This window comes from Sinohyriopsis cumingii, chromosome 9 (assembly GCF_028554795.1).
Source record: "Sinohyriopsis cumingii isolate HCF-2022 chromosome 9, ASM2855479v2, whole genome shotgun sequence".
NCBI classification, from domain to species: Eukaryota; Metazoa; Mollusca; class Bivalvia; order Unionida; family Unionidae; genus Sinohyriopsis; species Sinohyriopsis cumingii.
Window position 1 is genome coordinate 15,846,970 of NC_142969.1, and position 25,088 is coordinate 15,872,057.

At 36.3% G+C, this 25,088-nt stretch overlaps 1 pseudogene across 1 annotated transcript; it reads right to left on the reverse strand.

Moving 5' to 3' along the window:
• On the reverse strand, window positions 1–24,210 carry LOC149791313 (uncharacterized; annotated as a pseudogene). Its single transcript, XR_016423342.1, has 4 exons — window positions 23,766–24,210; window positions 5,149–5,236; window positions 2,450–2,481; window positions 1–1,464 (listed from the first exon to the last, which is right to left on the reverse strand). The product of XR_016423342.1 is annotated as an uncharacterized LOC149791313 (transcript).
• Window positions 24,211–25,088: the final 878 nt, after the last annotated feature.

Here is a 25,088-nt window from a genome sequence, read left to right on the forward strand (position 1 = left end):
TTAAAAAGAGCAGCATTATTTTAATGAAATGCAATTTATATATCATGATAAACTTACAACTAAATACATTACACACTGTGTACGCATTAAGAAGCTTACACGTTATGTTTATTGTTGTGAAACTGATAAATTATCAGGTCCGACAGTGACGAAGAGAGACCATGTATTCGACAAATACAGTAAGGTGTAATAGGAGGGGTCATGCAGTTATGTTGCATGTAGATTTGAAGCATGGTCACGTCAAGTTGCAGATTTTGACAGTTATCACCACTAGGAGGGTTATTGAGCTTCCGGTTCCACTTCTTTAGTCATAGCACGGATGCAAACTCCTACAGCAGTCGTATTAACGGCTGGACGAAATCTCGCTCTTATTGGAACGGGTGTTTCAGGGATGAGATCAGTGGGAACGGCTCCCATTGCACTGCTGTATTGTTTACAATTAGCACAACATTTCGCGGTAACAGGCCTTTGTAATTTAGGGTTCATTCTGACACTGACACTTCTGAAATCACCAGGCGAAGCATCGGGACGTTCTGCGTATAAACCATTATAAGCCTGCTGTTCTGCACACGTATTTACAGGCCTATCCAATATCTGCTTGGCATCAGGCACTCTCTTTTGTAATTCGGTTGGTCCATTCGTAATATGCTTCTTATTCTTAAGAACCACGCGCATCTGTTTATTATGTCCCTCGGTAGTCTTACCTGTTACAAGGTCTTTGGCTGTTGTTTTCACGTGAGGTTTGTTACTTTTTATTTTAATGTTAGAATGAATCTTTCTCATTGATTCCCCAGCATCTATGATGTCTTTTGCAGCTTCTTTTCCAACGGTCTTTGCAAGTTTTCGTTTATCAAGAATGTATTCAATCCTTTTCCCTATGCCGTTTCCTGCTGTGTATCCCATCACTCCATCAAGTAATGTAGTACCTATCAAGTCTATATAGTTGCCTCCATCCGTTGGGTCCTTTGCAATGTGCAATACGTTGTCAACAAAGCCGTATGGCTTGGCATTTTGTCCGTTAACGGCAATATCAGACAGACTAATAATCTCATCCATTAACATTCCTGCCTCAGCTCCTAATACTACGGCTCCCACTGGACCTCCCAATAAAAAACCCCCTAAGCCACCACCAATGACACCTGTAGTATGTGATGCAGCTTTCATAGCATTATCGCCCCCTTCCTTGTCGCCACATACGTAATGCAATGTCCCTTTTACGTGTCCAACAACTGGTACAGAATCGACCATGCCATTTACACCCTTCAGGAACTGCATCTGGGTTTCCCTGGCACCTTTTTGATCCCACATATCGCCTGAACTAGTGACGTGCCCTGCGATACCACCGGACACAGCTTTAAAAAGTTCTTCTGTGTTTCTTGAGCACCTTTACTGTTTCCCGTTGCCCACTGGGCAAATGATTTAATCTGAGAAAATATAGGGATGGCATCCATCTTCCTGGATGGTCTATAAAAGAAAATATTATTTACATTAAACATGAAATCAGATTCAGACATTAATCATTATTATTATTATTATTATTATTATTATTATTATTTATGTATTCTAGTGGGTATGCATATGATATGGTTTCTTTTTATTTGTCTAAAAATGTGTGTTATTAACAATTTAACACTTTTTTTAAAAGTGTCCAAAAAGAACACACTGAGCAGATGAATGTAAAAGGTCTATAAACTTATTCAGCTTGACTAATTAAAATAAAGGACTTCTGAAGTGTCTGATGTGATTAAGAAAGAGTTTCAAGATGAAAGCAATGATTATTATAAGGTGACTGAGTCCTGTGTAACTCCCCTTTCGTATTTTATTAATAAATTATGACGATCATATCTCCAATTTTTCACATACCTATGTGGTATTATTTATTTACATAATACATGTGTTTTTGTGTATTTAATTTTAAGATAAATAAAAATTAATACATAATGTTTTGGAACCTGCATACTGTTTGATTATTTGGTTTTTCCGTTACTAGTCCTCAGGCTCATGTTTTGTGCCTGATGAACTAATGATACTCCAATACTCGGTCTGGACTTATACGGTACCATTTGCAATAATTAAATCTGTATTGTACAATAAACGTGGCAAATTCTTGTGAGTACTCGGAGGGTGGAGAAGGGGCCTTAGTGGGTAAAACACAGAATTCCACCTTCGTTTAACATTGCTAAAATTAATATTGCAATAACAAGTTTTCAATACCTCTTCAAATTGTAAATAATTTTAAAATATTTTGCCTATATTGTACGAACGGTGGATTCCCGATTTAGTTTTTAAATATAATCATTTAGAAAATAAAGGTGATGCAGGGCCGACCCCCTTCCCCCCCCCCCCCCCGTAATAATAATGCAAGACTGCCTAATAGCTACATCATTTTGATCGTCCATATTCAGTAGTCATACACATGCACAAGTAATATAAGCAAGTTTTCGCTTACGAATGAGGTCGTGCAGGAAGTTAGCAATAAATCTGAAATTAAAAACACAAGCTGCATTAAACAATCCCGTAAATTTTGCAACGCAAAATACTCGAGAGAAACTTGACTGCATTTAAAAAAGCTGTTTTCCCAAAATAATAATAATAATAATAATAATAATAATAATAATATTATTATTATTATTATTATTATTATTATTATTATTATTATTATCAAAACTAATTTACCTTATTCTTAGGTGGGTCTTATATGCAAAGATCGCTTGAATGTTTAAAATTAAAAATAACACGTTATGGGATTAAAAAAAGAAGACGAAATTATTCAACTTCTAGTTTTGCACAACAAAATGGTTCCCTCGGTCGCCTTGGTAGGGATAACTAATGATTTAAAAAAAAATTAATTGCTGAGAAAAACTTTAACAATTCGAATTTTCATAATGTAGAATGCCAAAAACGTGTTGTGGGTAGTATGACATTCCGTTTGAATTTGCCCAGTTTGCATAAATTTTTGATAGGTGAAATTCTTCGAAACCATTTAAAATTTCTTTATTCCGATTAGTGCAAAATTTATTTCACAGACTGATAAATGTCGATATCTATTTTGTTTTAACTTATTATCATTCTTTTAACTTATTTAAGGAAACAAATAATTATGAATCATAATCCGAAGATTTTTAAAACTTTACCCATCCTTCCATATAAGTACATATACACATTACAAACAAGTAGCACTTTATTATGTTCCATTTGGCTTTAATGCTCACACACAGCTAACATTAAACATTAAGTGCTGTTTTCTTTCGAAAAGAGCATAATGTTAATATTATCCTTTAGAAAAGAGTTTACTTTCAGTATTATCGAGATATTAATTTCAGTAGTATCCAGATGTTCTATGAATGAAAATCACATTTATTAGTTTCTTAATAAATTCCTTGCACTAAATGCTCATGCACCATCTAAATGTTGGAATAAAATTATACCCACAACACAGCAGATAAGAATAATTGTTGAACTGAAAATGTGAAATAGAGAGAATTGGAAACAAAAAGGTATCATTGGTCGCAATAACTGCATTAGAAAAGTAATTATTCAACAATTATTATATCTCTGGATGAAAAACAGATAATAGTAGTTGTTAATGTTATTTACTGACTTCATTTAGACGCTGGTGACGCTGGCTTTAGACAATCACATTATGGGGCATTTGTGTTTTGACGACACAGAATTGGGATCCTTTTTCTTGCAAATTATAAGAAACTTCATAATGATATTTTATTTGCTATTATCAAATAACGGACATAGTTTTCATAGACGCACAATTTTTGGTAAACACGTGATACTATAAGGGGACATAACCATTATTTAGCAGTCATCTTCACAGACAAGAACGACGGAATTGTATTTGTCTAAGATAACATATGTCCAAATTGAATTATAATATTGAAGGATTAGAATGGTTGCAGAAATATGTTTGAAGTGTTTCTATCTACATATGTCTCCCCTGTGCGCATGCGTGTGTGTGTGTGTGTGTGTGTGTGCGAGAGAGATACAGACAGAACGTGTGTGTGTGTGTGTGTGTGTGTGTGAGTGAGAGAGAGAGAGAGATCTAAATCAAATGATGAATAAGAAAAACATGAGCAAGTTTATTAAAAAAAACAGCAGACAACTTTTTACGGCCGCATTGGGATATTAGTGTTTGTACCACTAGCTATGCTACACTCTTTAAAAAGATTATTTTTATTTCATCACCCTTTCGTATCGAGGTTTCACATGCAACTTTCAATTTCGATGTAACGGGTTTCCTACCATAGCTGATGTATCTTTCTCTAATATCGCGTCCACTTCAGTAAGCGTTGGCATGATAAGTATGAATTAGCCAATTGCTAATGCTCTATGGTCTTAAACTAAGTAAGATATTAAACGAAACCACTAAGTTTAATAAAACTCTAAAAAAAATTATTTCCAGAGAACACAAAGTGAAAATTTAAAAAGAACTTACAGTATTTATTAACAAAAATCCCAAATAATCTTATAAGTTCTATCAGAAATCCAAAATCTAAAGTGTTCCGAATGAATTCCAATCTTGAATGTGAAGAGATACCAATAGTATTGAGTGTGCCGATATTCTAACAGTCCTGATGTATCACAATGATATAAGCCTTTGAATGAAATTTACCGATCCTGACATCGTGTATACCTTGTTTGTTTCCAAGGGACATCCTAAACTCAAATGATACTAAACTTGTTGCTTACGAATGATCATTCTCTTAAAATATAATCGACAATCATGGACAAAAAATAGTTATGTAATATGTTACTTACAAATGATCATTACAATCTACAATCATGGACAAAAGTTAAACAATATATGAGTACCTTAGCTATTGACTGACTTCAGCGTGAAATAATTATGATGCAAAATTATCTTAGAGCAGCCAGATGCAGATATATAAATGCAGTATAAATTAAAATACATACAGCATGCATAATCAGCTTTCATAATTTTTTATCCGTTGATGAGGGCAAGGTAATTAGAACAATTGGGCTGTTTTAACCGCCATTTTGTTAAATCATCATCATCATCATCACTTTACTTCAAGCAGCAATAAGTAATGTTAGAAAAGATAAAAGCAACAAAATACATCATCGTGAATATTTTAAAGACACAATAATATACAAATAGCGGACACAAAAACATACCTTTAAACGTTTGCAAACTTTAAGACTCGGAAATATTGGTCAAGCATATAACTCGTCGTGTCCGCCAAACCGTGTACGACTTACTGTCCTGTATAATTACATCAAAGACATCAGGAATAAAATAATAAAAACATGCTAAAACCTGTTTATTACACAGCAACGGCCAATAAAAATGGCTGATGTTTTGAAACTACGAGTCTTAATTTCAAGGTACTGAACTTCGTATCCGCAATGTTATATGAGGAATCCATCGGTTCTCGTGGGGACATTTTAGTTGTCTAAACATGGGGGCTTTTAGTAGTCTAAACATCACAGCTGCGGCGAAGTCAACTACCTTGCGTCATTAGAACATGCGCTGATATTGTCATTTGGCTACAAGCACGTGCACATTGTTCGTGTCCACGTAGTTCTGAAGCTCTTTTATGCGGAACCAAATGTGATTACTATCACGGGAGCACCATATTTTGTTCAGGTAGCATAAGTTTCGTCTGATCCAAAGGTAACTAGTTCAATGATCATTTGTTGTAGCAATTTTAATGTTAGAATCAATGTTTCTGAAGAAGGGATGTCCTTTTACTTTAGATTTATATAGTCTTGTTTGAATCTGTAAAAATATTTTCTTGACCAACATACCATATTACTCTTCTTGCATTATCAGAGCTGCATATAACTTAGAATTTAGTAATGGCTTTTGCACCTGTACTTGATGCATCAAAGTTTGTCTACAACGGAAGTTTTACTGATTGAAATTTGAATAGTCAATGGATCATGGCCATCCACGGAAAGACGATAATGTCATGCGTGATTAACAATCAGATACTATTTCAAGAATCAAGTGATCTTAATGTACTGGTACTGGTAAATAAGCTCCACAACAACTAGAGGCCATTAAGAAATACCTTCCAGTACATGATTATGTCAAACAGGAGTTAAAACAACATCAGGAAGCCCAAGTGGAATTTACAGGAGGTACAGAATAGTTATTGAAACCAATTGTGAAACCAACCAAAACAATTGTTATAGCAACTGAGACAACAAAAAAGCTCCTGAAACATTACCAGTGGATATTTCTGGTCATCTTCAACCCACTCCGCCGCCCCATCAACCTCTTCAACCACCACTACCAGTTCATCCACCTCAGCAACCTCTCTACAACCACCACCAAAAGTTAGGACTAACATAATGGATAAATTTACTGAGGAATTTATTGCCGCTATCAGTGATAAAGACCAAATATTTGATATTGCTGCATTTGGATATGGTGGTAGAGATCATTACGTCAAATCCAAATATAATAAAACTGTAAAAGGTGCAGATTAGGTTAAAGATGTATATGGCCTTGCTACTAATACTAAGCAGATCAAATCAGAGGAAGATGTTAATAATTTTGAAATCTTTAACCAGGCAGTAAATGAACATGCTGCAATTGTAAAACAGAAAAGGGAAGAAAAACAGGAAGAAATGAATCATAAAATTAAAGAAGCAGAAAAAAGAAGACTAGAAATAAAATCTAGGTCTAAAATAATGAAAGAAAGAAAAAAAGCTGAGTCATAGTCACTCCAGCAGCAGGCTCTGGAACCACATCACTATCTATATCAATAAATATGTTGACACAGTCACACTTCACTATTAAGCAACGGGTGGTGCGTAGTCAAAGATAAAACAAAAACGGAAGTGACAGGACAGTCAGAAGAGTAACAGTAGGAAGGACAGATATAAGTAAAAGAGAGTTAGTGTACATTTTCGCCCCTTCATACTCAGACAAATTCGGCTACCGTAGCGGCTATGAGATAAGGAACCTCAACCGGCATAGCCCTGAGAATCACTATGTCTTACTTGTAGCTGACTAGTTTATTGGAATGTGATTTGGCAAATCTCCAGATTGTGAGATACCAAGTCAGGAGCTTCTGCAATTATCGATGGTAATTTGTTCCAAGTTCCTGTTGTACACGGGAAGAAGCTGAACAATTTGTCGATACTGACTTTAACTGGAACTTTTTCCTGTGGTTTGCCCTAGTTTGGCTATATCCCAGGGTCAAGTATTTGTCCGCTGTTATGTCCACTAGGTTATTCGCAATCTTGTACAGCATGATCAACTGGGCCTTAGTTCGCCTGGATTCGAGTGATTACCTCTGGAGATGGTTCAACATTGCACTGAAACTGCTAGTGTTACAATATTTATTTGTGGAATCTGAAAGCTCTCCTCTGAATCATCTGTATCTTAATTATTAGATCTTAATTATGTGGGTTCCACACAGTAGAGCAATACTCAAGATCTGGTCGAACCAGAGTGAAATAGTTGCAATTTTTACTTCTTCATTGTTGATTTGGAGGTTGCGGTGCAGGAAACCAAGGTTACTGTTCTCTTTTTTCACTATCTTGTCTCTTTGCCTTTTCTATAAGAGGTCTCTGGACAATTCAACCCCAAGATATTTTGTTGCCTGCTCATTGGCTAACTTGTGCCCCTTAAGAGTATATTCGGACAAGATTGGTGATTTGTTCCTGTTAACTCTTAGGATGCTGCATTGTTCTGGGTGGAACGACACACCCCAAGTTCTTTCACCGAGGGCCAGTTGGTTCAGGTCTTCTTGAAGGATCTCACAGTCCTTGGAGGCATTTATTTCCACGTAGACTATACAGTCATCTGCAAAAGGTCTTATATTTCCAGGTAGACTATACAGTCATCTGCAAAAGTTATGGTATTGGATTTGACACTCGCAGGTGGATCATTGATGAACACCAGGAATAGGATGGGACCCAAAACACTCCCTTGAGGTACCCCACTAACAACCGGTGCTGGGTCTGCTGTTGCTCCATCTACTATAACTCTCTGCCATGTATCTGTCAGGAAATCTCAGATTCATTTCTGAGTATTACCCATGATGTCATAGTGGTCCAACTTAGCGAGGAGTCTTTTATGGGGGACACGATCGAAAGCCTTACTAAAGTCAAGGACAGCAAAGTCATACTGCTTCCCTCTGTCTAAGGATTTGGCAAGCTCGTCCGCTAGGGTTATGAACTGTGTTTCACAGCTTCGTCTGGCACGGAAACCGTGCTGGCAGTCTGTCAGAATGTTGAAGTGATCTACATGATTCATCGTGCTGCTGACTATGATGTATTCAAGCATTCTTCAGCAGATACGTGTAAGGGAGACAGGTCTGTATTTGCTGGCCTTGAATCTTTCTCCATTTTTGAAGATAGCTGTAACGTTTGCTGTTGTCCACCAATCAGGGACATAACCTGTTGAGAGGCACCTCTGGTAACTATAACTCAGGTATGGTGCACACACTTCTGCTAGATCTTTCAGGATCCTTTGCTGGAATCATGTCTTGTCCTGTGGCCTTCTCTGTAGGTTAATTTTCCGCAACATGCTGTATACACCTTCTTCAGTAACTTTGATGTCAGGTATTGGTGGATAACGATCTCCATGTAGGCTTGGTAGATCACTCTTATCATTTTGTGTGAAGACTGACTGGTAGTGACGATTCGGTATGTTAGCCTTATCGGATGCCTCAGAATGTAGTTTCCCGTGTTCCTTGAGTGGTGCCACACCACAATTGTCTCTACGTAAGGACTTAATGTAACGTGAGAATCGTCATCAGATACGGTACTGATGGTAAACTGTTCAACCTCAGGAGGCTTCAACAAAAACTAAGGTCACAACCGACATCGTCAGAGTCTTACTTTTTGATGATGACTACGCCCTAAACGCTGACTCTGAAGGTGACGTGCAACGCAGCTTTGACACGTTATCTGGTGCTTGCAAAACGTTTATCCTTACTATCGGCACAAATAAAAGTGAAGTATTGTATCATCCAGCCCCAGGGAAACCGTATGTTGAGCCAAACATCACAATCAACGGCCACAAACTCAGCGCAATGAGTAGGTTCACCTATATTGGCAGCACTCTGTACCAGAACATCATCGATGACGAAGTTAATGCCAGTATTGCAAAGGAGAGCGCAGCCTTCAGCAATGTGTTGAACAGAAGAGGCACTAGTCTACAGGCAAAGCTGAAAGTATACAGAACGCCAGTAATCCCAACATTATTATACGCTCGCGAAACATGGACAGTGCACACAAGTTGCCTCGGAGGATTCTTCAACTAAAAGTGGCAAGACTGGATCCCGGATGCTAGAGTCCTTGCCGAAACAGGCCTGCCCAGTATCCACACCATCATGGAGTCACAGATGCGATGAGCAGACCACGTAGCCCACATGTTAGACCGCCAGCTTCCGAGAAGATATTTTGTATGGCGATCTAGAACAAGGAAAACACTCCAAAAGAGGCCAGAGGAAACGCTACAAGGACACCTTGAAGAAGTCATTAAAGGATTTTGGCATAAGCACTGACACATGGGAGCCGACTGCTCAGGACAAGGACTTGTGACGTTCCTTCATCGCAAAAGGCTCTGCAGCTTGCGAGGTCAACAGAACACCGCAGCATAACAATGGAGGCAGACTAGGAAAGCGGTAACCAACGACCCAACCATCTGCGTTGCTGCCATCTTTTGTCCACACTGCCACAGAACATTCAGGGCGCACATCGACCTCTTAAGCTACCTGCGCACCCACAAACCTATCGATCCCGGTCAAACATTAGATGACAAAAGTGATTGACGAAGACCATACTTGCCTAGTCCTATGACAAATGTACTTCAGCCAACTCAATCTTAGCACGCTGCTTGTTCTGTAATTATTGCTATGTCAATGGTTTATACACGGATGCTAATATAAACATGTGTCTCCATCAGTACTGTAATCAGAGACCTACACATCTGAGGATAGAAAGCCTATGCATGTTACACATTTTCAGACATTAAATAATAAAAGAAGGAATACATTTATAAAGTTTCCACTGGTAGAATTAAATTTGATGTATTAAGAGTGTATGATAAATTATTAATAGAACCACAGGGGTTAAAGGTGTGAAGAACAAATATCTAAGTTGTGATCAAATCTTTCAAATAGGTGTGCTGTTGTTATCTGCATTGCTTGTAACAAATATATGTAAGCTAGAAAGAAACAAGAGAGAATGAGTGAATTAAGGAAAATGTACAGAAAGTAATACTTACCCACTAAACTCAATTACGAAGAAAGAGAAATGAAAAAAAAGAAAGAAAAATAAAAGAAAAAAGCTAAATATTCAAGAATTTAACTTAGCAAAGTAATAAACATTACATTTTACATTACAAATAATGTGACATAATTGATCAGTAAACAATGAGAAACACTGAAAATATTTACCAAAATTGTGTTATGTTTTATTTTATGAGTGGAGCCATGTATAAGATTTAACAGAAATATGGTATTTTTCGATTAGATCTAGATCACCTTGTAAAATGTACCTACTAAAGCTTTGTGTGTGTGTACAATGTGCCTACTAAAGCTGCATGTGTGTAAAATGTACCTACTAAAGGTGTAAAGTGGTTGACGAAAGGACCGGTTATCAGTATTATTTACTTGATTTGTATGTAAAGGATGCCCTGTCAAGTTACTTTTTAAAGCTGAAATAATCTTTTACACTCCTCTATGATATATATATATATATATATATATATATATATATATATATATATATATATATATATATATATATATATATATATATATCACATTATCGAAAAGGAAGGATAAGGACTTTGGCGTATTTATAACTGGAAGTTTATATTCCTGATTCTCCGACAACATATTTGAGCTGAAAAATGTACAGTCTCTCAAGTCTCTGCAAACATTGCCTGATATTTGCACTCCGTCGTATGAGATTAAACTAATGTAAAGAGTTTTATATGCAAATAAATTACATGGACCATTAGACTAAAATACACATTAAATAAAGTTGAAGGCAATATCCTACTCTGTTAGAGGTCAATTATTTGAACACGACCCAGTTGTATAGCAGTAAATTATTATTTCATGCTGACTCAAGCACACATAAATCTTAAAGTATGAGCATGCTAAACATTTTACAATACTATTTATAGCTGACAGACGTCTACAAATCATCGACACTTGCGATTCAAATAAAGACGGTCATTTTTCAAAACGATGCTGCGTACTCGTAATGTTTACTCGTCCTATAACAGCCCCGTTTTAAGTGGTTTATTACTCTGTACAAGATTAAGTTGAAACTACTCTTATATTAAGAAAAAGGAAATGTATAATTCATTTATGTAGTAGTTGTATAACTTTTCAAAAAGCAGTTGCTATTGAAAGAAGAAAAAGATCAACATTTGATACTAAAATGTCAATCTAATATTTGAACAAAAAAATAAATGTTCATTTTTTTCCACAACTATTTTGCATTGAATGTTTATACTGCCTACGCATCTACTTGCTTGCCAAATCTCTGTCGATTTGATCAACATATGGTTTTGTTTTGTTTTTATTTTACCTTTCTCTTTACTCATTTAATAATTACTGTAGGATTTGCAAAACTTTCTTGAAGCCATTGCATTACAGTTATTATCGATCGGGTAACATCTATCACCAGGACTATGGGATTGATGGCGGTTGTGTGTAACTACAGGACAGGGGTAGGCAGAACAGCGAGCGAAAAGCATACATCGATTACAATCCTTTACGTCACTAGGCATGATATATATATATATATATATATATATATATATATATATATATATATATATATATATATATATATATATATATATATATATATATATTTATCATTATTAATATTATTATTATTACAACTATTCAGGAAAATAATCTTAACAACAAAGTTTCACGAAAACACGCCACGAATTTTCTTTACATAAATAGCGTCACAGGTATATATTCTCATATTTTTCCGAACCTCTGTCTCTGAAATGTTGTTTGACAAGTCAAAACTTGCTGCTAGGCGAAACTTAATGCAGCTTAATTGACATGTGAAACAATGCCCGCACGTGGAACCTAATGCAGCCTGTATGGACATATCAATCATTGCTGCTTCCCGATACCTAATAAAGTCTGTATGGACATTGCAAACCTACGTAATATAGAAAACCTATGCCCTGGGTCATTTAATCTGTTTTATTCAGTTTAAATCAGGTAATAGATTCTCATCCACTCTAAACAGTTTCCGATGAACAATCGCTTTGTTATCCTCAAAATGTTTATTGAAAACTCAAAAACTGGTCCTCAAAATAGTTGTTATGACATCAAAATAGAGGATTACCTACGCCACTGACCACCAAAAAAGCAGCTATTACTAAAATGACAGTATCTCTTGGGCAAACCAGACATGTTCTAATACTACTCATTTTCTAATGTTAATTCCGTTGTAAAATTCTAATGTCTGATACTCTGGAATTTGTTAATTGCTATTTAATCTAATTCTAATTTTTCTCATCATTACGGTTAGTCATATAAACATATACTTATCTAGTGCCGCCATCATCAGGATCATGCCCTCTTCTCAGTGCAGATGAGAACATGCTGATCACTGACAAAGAGAAGATTCTGAAATGGTGGGCTGAACACTTCAACTGCGTCCTGAACAGTCCAGCATCAATCAATGATGAAGCCATTGATTGTCTGTTCCAAGTTCCAGTCAATGAATCACTGATTGACCCACCAACCCTGTTGGAGAACCCAGAAAGCAATGCATCTGCTCTCTAGCGGCAAGTCTCCTGGCTCAGAATGAATCTCAGTAGAAATATACAAGGAAGGCGGTGCAGCTGTGAGTAAAAGCCTCCATCAGTTGTTTTAACTCATGTTCTCCGCCATGCAGACTGATGCATCCACCATGCATCACGAATCGCCATCTGAAGAAGCAACCGGAAATGGCCCTACAACTCGCGATGTTTAAACGCATTGTGGTCGTCATATCTTTTCCAAACGATTTATCGTCATCCTCTGGCAGCCAGACTTTATGTGTCCTGTATGAAATTATCGCCGTAGTCACTGTCAACGATGTCAATATCATCGCATCAAGCATATATCTCACGTTCATTTTTTGCACAACAGTCTTTGAGATTTATCTAAGTATTTGGTTTGTTAAAATGGTGACCAAACCAAGCAACAATAACCAGATGAATGTTTGCTGCAATAATACATTCTCAGCAGATGCAGTTAGATCAATGGTATTTTCATGGGAATCCTCTCGCAGCGGAATGTTTATTGCAACTCTCATCATTTCGTGTGCTGGATGACCAAATCGTGAGAAATACGGCTCACATTCACCCACTCCAAGAAAACTAACAGGGAAACAAGCCACCATATCAACTGAAATTACATCAACTGGATTATATTTTGTGTTCCAAAGACCACCATATCAAATTCAACACATGAACGCGATATATAATCGAGAAATTCCCTTGGTGTTGAACGCCACGAATTGTTTTGCTGGGCGATACGAGCAACCACAGACGAAATGTTAAAACAATTATTCAGCAATTCATCTATGTTGATTTGTGAATCGACGATGGTGTATTTTAGCGATACGTGTTTCATCTTATCATGGAGATATTCTTTGCGATAAAGTTTACCTCACGGTAGCACGAACTGATCAAACCGATAATTGGATCCCAATTCCGATGGTAGATCCGTCTGACGATCAACAACGGATCAAGAATCACTATGAAAGAGCCAGACTGATACAGGATCGTGCTTACTAATATTATCAATTTCCTCAAAAATATTGTCGTGGTAAAATCTAGCAGTTTTCCTCGGTGGTAAGTTTGTTACGCTTGCCTTCCACGCATGAACTTTTTGGTCAACTATTTCTACAGGGGTGCTTCTTGTTTTATAGTTGTCAGAATTATGCAAAACTTCGTCAATTATGCAAAACCTGCTCGGTGATTGTTTTTACTACCATCGGAAACTTGAATCGCTTTTCCAACGCGGCGACGTATACTATCTTAGCTCCATTCGCTCTAAAACTTTCTGACCATTCGTTAATTTTTTTGATTCGTGATTGTTAATCCATTTTCTCGTCGGTCGCATCGGTTGAACAGCATTATTATCAGGCTCGTTTAGTGGATAAAGTGCATAAACAACGTCAGTTACAGGATATGCTCGCGCATAATATGGATAGTCAATACCAGCCAGCGCTCCATGTGCAGAATTTTTATCTACCGTAACAACACGTTCCCCACGTGATTCTTTAACAGAGTCGAGCTTATCCCAGATAATCCATGTCGTGTTCGATAATAAATTTAATTCTAAATAAATACTTTTTATCACCCACCAGACGATCAATAATCATCCGCACCCGCTGATCATTCATTGTAACATCAATGAAAATAACATCGTGATCAATACGGAACGTTGACCAAACAAGAGCTGCACCATCGCGCCTAAATTCCGCGTTAGCCATTCTGATATATTAATGTAATTGTGAATCAAATGGTGGGCGTTTTTTTCTTCTTATCGTTAACATATTTTAAGACAGGCGAGCTGCCGAATAAAGGTTCCTGCCATAATTCCATTAAAGAACTCCAATAAATTGATAGCTTGGGCTTTGCCAATGGTTTCTATCAAAATCAATGAGAATAAATGTAAATAGCTCATTTTGAACAAATGTATCGGCAGTTATCATAATAATATAAATTCGCTTCATTGGATAACATTTTTATTAAAATGTAGTGACCTCGACAATTGTGTTCTAATCGTTTTTTATGCCTATATGATTGCTTATGGTATATATTTATGACAGTTAAATAGCGAGTTGGAATATTTGACAGAAACGGATCATTGAGAATAGAAGTTGAATATTAATATAATATGAATTGATATGTTGCCCTTATATTATAAGACAAGGATAATTGCTCTTTGCTACGGTATATTTGCAGTTATCGAGAAAAAACTACCTGATGGAGAGGCATTTCTTCCCATCTGCTCAGGTTGTCTAGTCTCCTCTGGTCACTGGCTAGTTTAGTTATGCTTGTAACAGATATATCGATGCATCAACACTTTTGCTGTACCGATACACATATCAATGCAAGAGGTGGAAATCGATATAAAACTATACTTAATCGTATTCAACTTATTTTAATCTTCAACTGTCAATGAATAAATATGAGTCATTTACCAATTTAATCTTTAAATTGAAAATACATCTGAAACAGCTGTTTAAGGAACAGGCACTAATTGTTTGTTAGTAGAAAAGAAAAAGACTTGCAAATTGCCTGCCTTATATATTAACGTTATGCTTCGTTATATTGCTCCCCCCCCCCCAGCGCCAATTCCATGCTAATTATTTTATCCAGGCATAAAGCAAAGCATAAAAGAAAGAGTCCAAATGTGTTCCACGTGTACAATCAAGTGCTTTACTTATTATTTTGTTGACCTCTCTGGAGGCCTAGTCGTTAGAGTGTCCGCCTCTGATGCGGGAGATCGCGGTTTTGAACCACGGGCGAGGCATATCAAAGACTGAAATTATGGTACTAATAGTTGCCTCGCCAGGCGCTCAGCATTAAGAGATTAGTGCTAGGACTGGTCGGCTTGTTGTCAGGATAATGTGACTGGGTGGGACGTCATGCTACATGTCTGCAACATGATGTCCCGGTTCTGGACATCACTATAAACTGCCACACCGTAGACAGCAATATGTTGAAGTTACGTTAAAAAAATCTAAGCCACACAAATTATTTTAAGTTTTCACACGAAATTTCTTTGCTTGTTTGTATAATGTCTACTTTCGTCGAGTCTGAAAGCTACACTACTGGTGTAACACGGTGCAATATATTACAATGAATTCTGATTTCGGCTAGTGTTTGTTCCGGTCCAGGTAAACACTAGCCACCAATAAGATATTATTGTAGCTTATTCTCTGCGAGACAAAACAGGAACGTAAGGCAAAGAAACACAGAAAAACTTGCGCAAAAATGAGCATTAATTGTTCTATAAAGTACTTAATGTTTACGGAGATGACGCCAGTGAGTACAGATCGAGCAAAAGTTTCAAGAATTCACGCACTTGGAAAGTAGTATAGGGCGATAACTTATGCATATTAACTGAATGTCGCACATATGAAAATGTACTTGGCACAGTATATCATTTTTATCTAACTGCTCATCCTTGAAGTGCTTTATGCGTCATTAATCCCGCCAATACATCGCGACATCTGTTTTTCGGATGGGCAACTATTCATACATCAGCTTGACATGAAAGGTTGTTAAACTAAATTTAATTAACGCAAGCATTATGTCATACTTTGAATCTTGCTTTAAGGAAGTTTTACAGATGCGTGTTTAAAATACGAGCTACCTAGAAAACCAAAAATGGCTGATTCCCAGCTCGGTTCATCTTCAGATCAGCAAATGTAGAAACGGCTGAATACCAAGCCCAATTAAACTACAGTTTCGAAGTCCGATGCGATTTTAATTTCTTTTCGCAAAACAATTTATCCCTGTGGGATCATGCGCTTCAAAACTATATATCCCTATCGGAGTTTAGACAAACTGGGATTAGTTGGTAAAGACCCTTTACTAACCACCTGCACACATAAGAATAAGTTCATTTTATACCCCAAACAGTACGATGAACCCATCGTAAAAATATCAGAACTAGAAGTGAAAGGCCAAGTGACCAATATATCAGAAGCCACTCCGAAAGTCCGAGAGGTTGAAGCCAAGGTAACAGATATCTACGTATCAGGCCGGCCCTTGGAAATTGAAAATGGAGAGATAGAAAATAAATTAGAAAGAAAGCTGAAGATCAAGGTTAGAAAGAGCCGGATGGCAACAGTGTGGGGTTATCAGACTGTTACGACTGTTATAAGGGTACGTACTCTAGTAAACAAGGATGCAGACAAGATCCCCGCTTTTCTGTGTGATGCGATTTCTCTTAAAAACCAGGTACAGGGGCTGCGAGAATGACCGGTTGTGCCCCAAGTCTATGCAGACGGGGCATGGCCCAAAATAAAGCGAAAATCTCCCAGTCCAGAGTACTTACGCTAATCAGGTATGTAATAAGTTTATCAACAAGATAGAAGGAAGTGAGGAAGAAGAACAAATAGAAGAGGCGATGGGGCCTACAAAGGCAGAAATAGACTAATTGATAGCACAATGCATAAATGCCCAAGTAAATAAACAACAAGATACGGGAAAAAGCACAGAGGGCAGTCAGGAAAGTGTTACACAGGCCCCACCAATAAATGCCATAGAAACATCTACAGTCGAAGTAGCTAGCCCAACCATCCCTCATGGTGGGCAGACTTATAATATTAAAGTTCCCAGCATAGACAGATCTGTAATTTCAGATGGGGCGGACAAAGACTCCAGTTGATTTTAAAGGAAAAAGCCCCTCCCCCTCCCAAAAAAGAAGTAGCCAACAAAACCCGAGTTAGAACAAGGCGAAAAACACATATTACAATAAATATTATTTATTGCAGAAACAGATGATGGATGAAGGGAGCTCTTCCTCAGAAGGAGAAGAGGGGTGGATGACGTCCACAGAGTACGTCCCAGATGAAGAAGGGGTCATAGAGATAAGTCTCAAACCCCTGACATCCACTCCCGCCCAAAAAGAGAATAAACAGAAAAATGTTGAACTCGGGAGAATTCATGCAAGTGGGTGACCCCCCGAATATCAGAAAGGAGTCAAAAAAAAAGAAAAAACCCGAAACAGTGATTCCCCATAAAAATTACCCCTTTCTTAGTTATAAAAATAAAAAAGGAAAAGAAAAGTTTGGAGAATGACGAAAAACAAACGCAAACGGATTAAACAGACAGACAGGAAGAAAACCTGACGGACTCAAGCGACGCTGAATTAATTAAGACATTAGACTGGGAAAAAACAGGCAACATTTCGGAAACGGATATGGAATCAAGCAAAAATAAGACATGAAGATCAACAGAATCAGGAAAATTAGTGACGAATACAACGGAGAAAACAAACATGGAGACTGACGAATCAAATTAAATATCTCAACAAGATGTTAACAATTGTCATTTGAACTAATAAAATAAGAAATATATTTAAAAAATAAGCAAGATATAACCGGCAGACAAACTAAATTGGGAGTAAAAATGGAACAAACTTCCGGATTGCGACCATTAATATAAATGGGGTTAACGAAGAAAAATTAGGGAAATTATTAGAGGAAACTAAGGACATTGAAATAATAATGATACAAGAAACGCAAAATAATATAACAAAGGAAATAAAAGCAACATTGGAGTAAAAAAAAATGAATGCAATTATAATCACTAGTGATACTCAAGAAGATATTAGGGGTAGGGTAGCAACAATAATTCGAAACAATAAATGTATATCATGAGAGCAACTACATGATGGGGAATTTTTTAAGAACGTTTAATCCGTATAAAAATTAAGGACTGGCATTTGTCAACGTTTACTTTCCTGCACAAAGATTTAATAAAAGATATTTTTTTAGAAAACCTAAGCACATATTTACAGGACATTACAATGCAGAATTTTATAATGGGAGGGGATTTTAACTGGGTGGAAGACGATCTAGATAGGAAAATATATTTAACACCAAACAATAAATTACTTAGGGAGGATATGAAAGATTTAAAACAAAAACAAACTATGTGATGCATATAGACGATTAAACATTTTAAGGAAAGAATTTACGTATGAATATGGTGTTGACCAAGCCAATAGGCTTGGGATACATAAAAGAGTTTAGAATAACTGAGTGTAAAATATAAGACCATAAAATGGTTAATAAAGAAATAATAATGGAGAAAAGGAAAACGAGTGAGAGGCGGGGCAATGGAAATTAAATAAGAAAATATTAGGGGAAAATGAATATAACAGAAGGATTGAGGGATTTTATAATGGCAACAAATATATTGAAAATGAATGGGATATCTTAAAATGGAAAACTAAAAAGAAAACTCTAAATTATTGTAAAAAAGGAGAGAGAAAATAAAAAATGAGTAACAAGAACTTAAAAGATTTTTAGACTTGATAGAGATAGCTGAGTAAAACCAAATAGCACTGAAACTTCTAAATGAGATTTTAGATGAAGCAAAATGATGGAGGATAATAAGAGTGGGGAAATTTACAATACTTTACAAAACGGCAAAAGGGTTATATAAGAGGGAAGAACTGAGAAAGGGAGGGGAGAGTAGAATCTGGAAAATATAAAGGGATTGAAATAATATTTATTCACCAAAAGATGATATATTGAAGTGTATCAAAATACTATCAAGATGTACATGAGGGGATGTCATAAGAACACAAAGACATGTATGATGATTTCAATAATTGCGAGAGTACAGATAAACAGCTATCACGGAAGAATTTGAAATTCAAAGGTCAGTGAGGCAGGGATAGCCACTGTCCATGCTATTATACGTAATAGCAATTGAGATCTTGGGTCACAAAATAAGAAACAACTCGAAAATAGAAGGTATACGCATTCCAAATTTGAAACATGAGTATAAGATGCTCCAACACGTAGATGAATGCACGAACTTTCTCAAGGATAAAAAAATCTCTAAGCACCTGCAAAACGAATTTGAAACTTTCGGGAAAGCCTCAGACTCCTAGATCAACCACGACAAACAGATATTTTAAAGATAGGAAACTGGAGGGGGTACCAACCGGGACTCACACCTCACCTAATAAAAGATAACGTCAAAGGCTTTAGGAGTGACCCTTGGCCATAAAGCAAAAAACAGACAACTACAAATACATAGTATCAAAGATAAAATATAATATAGATATATGGATGCTTACGCCACTGTGTATAATGCGGCCAAGACATACATGTAGGCCTATAGAAATATGAATTATATCATAAAATCCGTTGACCTGGAAATAAAAAACGGACTGAATTAAACAAACAAATTGAAAATTATATATGGAACAGCAAAACGCAAAATCTACCCAAGGAAACATTAGATAGGACGAATACTAGGGGGTGATTAAGTCTTCCCAATTTAATTATAGTTAAGTTAGCTAATATTTTAAATAGATTTGTAAAAAAATAATTAAAAATTCCAACGTTAGCATTGGAAGCTTTGTAGACATACTGGCTGGGTTTTACTTATATATATATGAACAAACTTTTGGCTAAAATACTTGAAGTTTCACGGAAATATAGGTATATTAAAGAGATAGTTTTAAAATATATAGATAAAAAAGAACTATGGTGAACAGAGAGAGAGACACACATTCGAATGGATCGGTGGAAAATACGGAAAACTGAAGATATATAGTAGAACAAAACACTGGGGGATTAACTGGGAAAATGTGTGGAAGTCGTGGGCGGGAATTAAAGCCCTTACAAGTTCAAGGTATGATATTTAAATTTTTACAGGCTTACGGGCGAAATGACTTTCAAACGCCACATCGTAAAAGAAATGCCCAAATGCCCAACAAAATAGCATGCAATAGCTCAATGTGCGAATAATAAAGTAGAACGAATTAACTTCATAATGCAGATATGCAAACAAGGGAGATACCGAAGAAATAATTTATAATATCTAGACAGAATATCTGATAAAGTATACAAAATATAACTGAGTATATTGTTAAAACAATGTTGAAGTATGGTCACGTGGCTAGGATTAAACAATACGTGCTTGACTTATATAACATTTTTCCTGCACCCTTGTGGAAGACCGCTGTAGGGGAACGTCTCCAGTTCATCGCCCCGCTTAGGAGGCGGTTCCAGGCCGTGTGCCGGCTCGGGCTCCTCTCTCACATGTCACAAGTACACAGGGATGCTAGAATGGAATTTTTAAATGTTTGAAATTTTTGTCCTTTTTAACGGTGTCTCCCTAAGTTGTTCTTTTTATTTTGGCTCATTAGCATAATGTAACCTTTAAACGCACATTACAAAAAAAGGGAAACCCATCAATCAAACACAACATTAACAATCTCTTTAGAGATGTTCACCAGGCCTTTCAGACGGGGAGCAGGGAACCTGCGTACCGGAGGAAGTAATGAGCTTACAATGCACGAAGTGAACAGGGCTTTGGGGTAGTTCATGAAAATATCGGACGCAGCATATGGACAAACACAAAAAACAAAAGGGATACACGAACGCAACACTCACAAATAACAAACACACACACACAAATAAACATACAGACGCAAAGGGAGAAATTTCTCCCCTTTTATTTCTTATTTTCATTTTGATTTTCTGCCTTTTTTCTTAGACCTCTTTTCCAGCTTTAGGAAAACTCGAGGCACCACAAGACCATGTCCTAAAATAAGGACCAGCACGATTATCAAATAAAGGCAGTGTAGTCCCTTATATCAGGCTAGGCAAAGTGCCCTCGAATAATATTAAAAGAATGAGAGAGAAACTTACAACATGCAAACAGAAAAATACAGTTTATGGTTTTCATTGTAATTTGTACCTTTAAACAGAATACATAAACGTCTCTCATTCTTAAAGACATTTAAAAGCAATAAAGAACCAAAAACAACTCCAGAAAGGAAAATGTTCCTATTTAAAAAAATAACAAGTATACAACCAGTTTGTCGCCATAAGGATGTTTTGACTATCACAGTTGTGTGTAGGCATTAAGGCGACACAGTATTAAGGCGACAAATATGAGTTGATATTTAAAAATAAATTGTGTTGTTTTAAACATGAATATTGAAGCTTGATAATAGGAGTTTTAATTTAATTTAATGAATTCATATGCAAATATGTGCTACTGTTTCATAACACAACATGATGTCATTCTGTCGCCCTAATGCTGCTCTGTGACATATGTCGCTCTAATGCTGGTTACGTGCTCAAGTGTGTGCGTGCGTGTGTGTGATTTGGATTTTTAACATAGCTCTAACAATGTTTCAGTCATATTGTTACAGCATCTGCAGTGTGTCACTTTATAGTGATATCTAGCACTGAGGCATCATGTTGCAAACATTAAGCATCATATTCCACCCAGTCAAATTATTCTGACACCAGACTGACCGGTCCTAATGCTAACCTCTTAATGCTGAGTGCCAAGCCAGGCAGCTGCTAGTACCATTTTTGTCTTTGGTATAACTTGAGCGTGGGTGGGTGTTCGAACACATGACCTCCCATTTCTGATGTGAATATCGTTGTGAAATGGACTTTTAATATGAAGTATGTTCCAGCTGCTGCACAGTGAGACATGGCGTGTACAGTATCGTATATTATTCATTCATCACCTGTCTTGCATGAACTTATAAAGTAACAACCTTTTAGTTTGCATAACATTCTGATAAAAAGTAGATTTTGACGTCTAAAGAAATATCAATATTTGGTTAAATATTCGAAGAGTATACTTAATCAAATTCATTTTTGACAGCTACCATTGACTCCAAAGCAACAGGGTAGAAAATACATGATTTCACATTTCCCCACAAAATACACTGGTAACATTTTTATCAAAGAATTGGAAGAAATATTTTTTAATATAATCTTCAAACAAATGTGTGTATCTTGGTCCTCAGGTCAGAAATATAATTTTCACGCTTCTTCAAAACTACTTCATTTAATGGTGTCATACTTTGAAGAAATGTTCAATGTGACAGGTTTTAGCTAATTAGCCTCCACAGCAATCAAGCATATTGACATCAGCAAGGTAGAAATTGTTTTAATATTTTTAAAACTATAATGACAATTTAATTCAAAGTTAAGAATTAAATTAAATCTTTTACATTTTCTACAATTGCTGTATGTATGGATAACAAGAAACTGCCTGCTAAGGGAACAACCATTTTTTTTGCAGAGAAGTAGGAGGACTTCTTGGATTTATTTTCAAACCAGAAATATTTGTTTCTCTATTACCTCAAGATAATTCCTTTTTCAACTAATATAACTGGATTTAATGGTGTGTTTTTGTTTTCTCCACAAATCAAAGCAAGATTTTTTAAAACCTACATGAATGATGAAAATTTAGTTTGTGTTAAAATATACCCCCTCCTAAAAGTTAAATCGGCAGTCCTGGAATTTAATGAAACAAAGTGAAAATTTTGAGAATCAAGTTTAACCTGCAGATTACTATTTTTTTTTTTTTTTTTTTTTTTTTTGAATCTTAAAATAATGAGTCATGCTCCGTTATTTTAATGTATGTTGCATTTACCCCTTCATAATTCTCTGTTTTTTGGAATTAGTCAAAAGTGACGGCCTGTTCAAAGTATTTCCGTGTATAATGTCATGCCATTATGTTTGCGGTATATGAGAGAGAGAGAGAGAGAGAGAGAGAGAGAGAGAGAGAGAGAGAGATTTCAGTCATACAAAGTTTGAGATGGTCCCCATGAAACCATTACTCAACACATTGTTTACTTTCACACTGCTCTAAAACTGCATATTAAAACTGCTTTACTTTAAGGAGAGTACATTACTTTTTTTTTTTTTAATACAAACTAAAAACTATTTCAACCTAGCGGCGACAGCAGGAAATTAACTTTCCTTATTATTATTATTCCGCTCTTTAATTACTATGTGATTTGTCACGTGATCATCTATTCTTAGAAGGGGAACGCCTTAGGTACATCGGATTTAGGCCGTCTGTAAATACGATTTTCGGCCTTTTTATTGATCGTATGCTTAATTTACAAATTTGTCGACATTTCGAAGGAAACCGAAAATGACAAGTGGATATTTAGAAAATGTATGCAGTAGAACTCCTATCGACTATATACATTGCCCATTCAATGAAAGTGGCCTCACTGTATTACGTATAAGAATTTAAGGAAACTTACCGTAATGGATTATTAAAGACAGAGCAAAGGAAAATTTGAACCGCAGCTAAAATCGTGACAAATATCACTGTGCAGTCGCAAAGGATCAGGTCAGGCACCCAGGTGAGTTCAAGGGCTCCTTGTGTTATCGAGCCAAGTTGCTTAAACTCGGTGTTAAATCTGTCGCTCGTTAAACTAGGCAAGCTTGCACATACTTGGAAAAGTTCATCACTGATAACTTACGAACAGGACGCACCATGTAACGTATTATTTAAAGCCAAATACTATTTACTCTGTGTCCACTGTTCTATGCGAAGACTTGAAATCACTCTGCAATACTTCTGTAGAACCCAGTGCGATTAATACTTCTAGCAAAACGAAACCTGTCAGTCATTGTAATACGATACATTCCACAGCACTGAGTGTGTGGGTGTTGAGACGGAAATTTGAATTTCTTCTTTCTCTTTCTCTTCCACTTTAAGCGTTCTTATCTAGAGCCTTTGGTATGATACCGTATATTGGGTAGAAATGTCGACGGTAGTCAGTTTACACGGAACATGTCTTTAATATCTCCTTTATTCTTTATATTTGATTTGACATTTTATCTTCTATCTTGAATGACTTAATATTTACATGTATATTTATTGGAAGGATCTATTTTCCTAATCTTTTTGGTACAATTCTTTGTATTTATATTTGAAGTATGGCCATTCTTCTTTTGATGTGCCTTTAAACTTTCTCTCTCTCTCTCTCTCTCTCTCTCTCTCTCTCTCTCTGTGTGTGTGTGTGTGTGTTGTTTTGTAACATAATCAGCAATTGTTTGCTGTTTTCATTACAATGACCACCTGAATTAATGTGGTGATTGATTCGGCCATTTTTCCAAGGTTCAACACAAATTTTAATAGTGAAATTCAGTTTTCAATACTTAACTAATCTACATTAGAGTGATTTACTTTAGGGGAAAACCTTCAATTCTATCTTAAGAATATTACTTAGGTAACATAGTACGACTAAATTAGCTTCCAAACTTCACGATCGCATGTCTGAAAAAGTACTAGGATTAAAAACTGTACAAGACTTACACATTAACAGCAAGAGAAAACCTCCAACAATATACACAGTACCCGTGTCCGCGTAAACAGTACATACAATTTGCCCGATTACATTTATCTACTGAAGAGAGAGAGAGAGAGAGAGAGAGAGAGAGAGAGAGAGAGCGGGGGGGGGGGCTTTGAAGCAGGTGGTTGTAGGTTCAAGGTTCAAGGGACCTAGGCGATGAAGTCATGTAGGCTTCTTCCTAGTTCTTGTAAAAATACTAAGTTCCATAACAGTATCGAAATAAAC